We start from the raw sequence: 4,069 nt of genomic DNA on the forward strand, positions 1-4,069 counted from the left end.
TTGAAAGTATTTTCTTATTCTGGCCAAGACCATATCCAGTGGTTGACCCGTCAGCGTGTCAAGACCTCGGAGATGTTGTCTCGCCCGTGTTCAATTCAAAAGACGCGTCCTCTGTCTGTGTGGCAACAGATCGCGACAAAGTCTCTGACGTCTCAGCGGCTGATTCGCTGACCACCACAACCTCTACCAAATCTGTATCTATTACAGCCTGTGACGTAGTTGCTGGCTCATCACAACTAAAAAGTTGGCCTTCATCAACTAGTAATACCATAAGATAAAATGGAAAAACAAAATATATTTAACATTCATGTAATAATAATTTATACATAAACTAAAAAACAGACAAAAATATATATATAAAATAAAATAAAATAAAGAATCCACTTACAAATTGTTTCCAGGATCATATCCAATTCGATACCAAAATCGAGATTGGAATCAAATTCAATTGGAGCTAGAAAGAAAAAAAAAATAATGAATTAAAAGAATAATCGTAATTTAATGAAATTAAAATGCTAAATGTAATTAACATAAAATAGAAATAGAAAAGTGGACCTACTTTCAAAGTTGGCAGCCATCGTTGAGTAAATTCAACAGAGTTGAAAAAAAGGATTCAATGCGTTTTAAAGTCGAAGACAAAAGCAGTATGAAAAACTAAAACATTTTCTGCTCAATTTAAGGATGATGATTTGGAGGTTGTCTTCCCCCGTTGTAAAAACGGCAGGGGTTGATGATTATGCAAATTCAGTTAATAAAGTACACTACAAGATGTAAAACTTACATATACATTATTTATATATATATATATATATATATTAGATTTATAAATGTAGTTTAGATTTAATTTTACACGGTCATTTAAAACATTCAAAACGTAACAGAATTTGTTTAATTATTATAGATTATTTATTTTTTATTATTTTAAAATGTGTGTGTGTGTGTTGTGTGTGTGTGTGTGTGTGTGTGTGTGTGTGTGTGTGTTGTGTTTACACATACGTGAACATGTGTTTTTAAAACAGTTTATTAATTCTTTTTGTTTTATATTCTAACAATATCATCAATTTTATTTAATACAAAGTTTAAACAAAGTCAAAAAAAAGTTGTCGATGTGTGGAAAAAAAAAAAAAGAGTTCTCTGGGGATGGGGTTGTAATTTGCCAGACACCTATTGTAAATACCTCAGCTTGTATCTGGAGTAAAATGTGTTTGTGTGTGTGTGTGTGCGCATTTGGTATGGGCTGTGAGGGGGGGTGTGAATGTTGGGGAATGTGGGGGTTTTCAAAGTTAAAACAGTTGAGAGTTCTTTTTAAATAATGCTAACTAAAAAATGAAATAAAGATATGACTACTTTGTCAAAGTTAATGAATACATTTATAAACATAGTCTTCATGTTTTAGACTTATATGAGATTGAATAGTTTAATTATTGATGTATTATATCTGTGTTTAACTGTTTACTAACTTAGATTTATGCATTTGCTTTTATAATACACATTTTCAGTGAAGTGGTAACATAGTTTGTATTTACATTAGACAAAGTGAGCTTGTAACTTTGTTTGCACAGCCAGGAATTGATCAAACATAGATTTACTTAGTAACTTATTTTGCAAAAAACAAACACACAAACAAATAAATGATGTTTAAAACAATATAATTTATGTATTCCTAATGAGAAAATGTTTTTACTCATGGTGAAATTATATTTAGAATTTGGTATCAGATCAGTAAATAAATATTTAAAAGGAAAAAACACAGATAATTTACTATTACTGAGGTTTTTTTTTTTTCTTTCTGTGCCAAACCTTTTTCTGACCCTACCACATGGATCTTTGTTAGAGATGCAGGACCCCCTGTTGTAAAACACCCAACATTCCTGTTTAAATTAGGTTTTGAGAATCTGGTATTAGACTGATAACAGAAAGTGCGTGCGTTGCCTGTATGTCCGTCTAAGAGTGAATAGGGAGATTCACTTTTAAACTGTTTACAAAATAAATAATATTTCATTCTATCAAAACAAATAACAATGTTAAATGGAAATAACACATACTTATTTAAATAATAAATAAAAAAACATACAAACAGTCAAATCTCTTATAACAATATCATAGTATATTGTTTTTATCACATAAATTCAAATGATCATAGTTATCAGATTATTTTCAGACATAGGCCTATTATTTTCGTAAAACTTAGTAAACAAATATTTGTGAAAAACATTTATTTGTTTAAATTGTTTTAAAACATTTTGTATTTTTATTTTCAGCATTGGTTTTAACCTAGAACCAACCCCCTTTCTACCTTTTCGTGATTGGCTGGCCGAATCTGGGGGGTGTGGTTAAAGGCGGAGTTGGAGGCGGGGTTACGTGTGTCTCATTGTTTCTCATGTTTTAGTCATTCTGTATTTGACATCGGGAGAGAGTGGTCGCATTTTTCACTGCTCTCGGATAAGATTTTGATTTTGAGGGTGGTACAGAGGCGGAGTTTGGTGGGTAGTGTCTTAGACTCAGTTTTGTCATCATTTCTTCTCTAACAGGCAACAAGTGAGGATCTAAGTCCGGATATTCCGTAAGATCAACTAAATCTTTTTTTCCTAACTTACATCGTTTTCTTAACATATACTTACATTTTAAAAACATTTCACTTGCAGTACTTAGGCTACAAGCTGTCGTTTTGTTTAAAACTATTCGACTCATTTATATTTCGAGAATTTATTCATTTATTTTCTTTATTTAATTCTTTATCTTAACTTAAAAAAAAAAAAAAAAACGTTTCAAACTGTTTAAAGTCTATCTCAAATCTAGCTGTGTAAGTTAAGGGTCTATGTATGCGCGCGCGCGCACAGAGTTTTCACAACCGCTTTTTGACAGCTTTTTCTTCTCCGGAGGGAGAGAGAGACACGGAATAAACACGGATTTCGCTCCCCGAGTCTCCGTAAGATACATCTCCGTTTCTTCTTTAACAAATACTCTTACTAACATTATTTACTCTACTAACAGTTTAATTCTAACATCGTTTTGTTTTTCTGTTTTTTAAATAATACGTTTTAACACTTTTTAACTGAACTAAACAAGAAAGAAAGAAAAACGAAACAAACTGTCGGATTTTAACATGTCAAAAAACTTTCATGTGAAAATGTACACCTTTCTTGAAATAAAAGCAACCTTTTCCCCTCTTTCTAAACATTTACACATTTAAATGTTTAAAGCACATAACTGCCCAATACACACACAAAAAAACCGTCACAATATTTTTATGAGGGTAATAACAATCAATCATCCTAACACAAAGTGCCGGAAACCTCTCTCACCACCTCTCCTGACAGCTGAGCGGGACGCTGCAAAATAAACCCTGACACTCTGACCAATGTGAGGAGAGTTTACTCGCACGTGACTTGTTTATGCTCTTTTGGTCCGATTAGAAACTTTGCAGTGTGAAAGCGAACCGCTCCAAGAGCAAAGAGCAACAATGTAACATTTATAATCTCTGTTTCGGAACAACTGAATCGATTCACAGGTGTGAAAGCACCCAGTGTAGCTCATTTATTTTAGGAATGTCTTTTTGTTCAATCTTTTTGGAAGTGCTTTTTTGAAAATGCTTTCATTATCCAAAATAATCTTCATCATTTGTTTAATCAAAACACCTTGTTTTGGCTTTTACACTAATATATTGGAAAATTTAATAGCTAAAAATGTAAATAAATGTTAAGCCCTTTAGCATAGTCAAACAAGAAGTGTGAGCCTAGAGGGATGTTTAAACTTCAAAAATGTGTGCTTATTGCCTTGTATTTAATAGGTCTGTTTATTTGTATGTTTATATTATGCTCTTGCTTCCCCTTATTCATAATTATTGTTAAAAAATGAACTATAGTTTGTAGAGACTATTCTTTTATTTTTACTGTAAATATTTTGTTATAAATAAATAAATAAATGATTGACGGCTCCGTTTTCAACTTCGCCTGCGCTCGGCTAATCTCTTTGATCACTGGCTGCACCTGAGGTTCATCTCGAATGCATCTATAATAACATGGATTCCTAGTGATACCACATCACGGGGGTGATTTGTAATCGCACT

General features: G+C 32.1%; 1 long non-coding RNA gene across 1 annotated transcript in view; it reads right to left on the bottom strand.

Annotated features, from left to right (window-relative positions):
- The window catches only part of LOC141381927 (uncharacterized), a 1,372-nt gene extending 918 nt beyond the window's left edge, over positions 1-454 (bottom strand). Inside the window, exons 1-2 of the long non-coding RNA XR_012402836.1 lie at positions 389-454; positions 1-258 (exon numbers count right to left, since the gene is read on the bottom strand). The exon at positions 1-258 is cut by the window's left edge and continues 30 nt beyond it. This is a non-coding gene — a long non-coding RNA (uncharacterized lncRNA). The remainder of the gene's footprint in view (positions 259-388) is intronic.
- Between the last annotated feature and the right edge of the window lie 3,615 nt (positions 455-4,069).

Source organism: Danio rerio, chromosome 4 (assembly GCF_049306965.1).
Source record: "Danio rerio strain Tuebingen ecotype United States chromosome 4, GRCz12tu, whole genome shotgun sequence".
Lineage (NCBI taxonomy): Eukaryota > Metazoa > Chordata > Actinopteri > Cypriniformes > Danionidae > Danio > Danio rerio.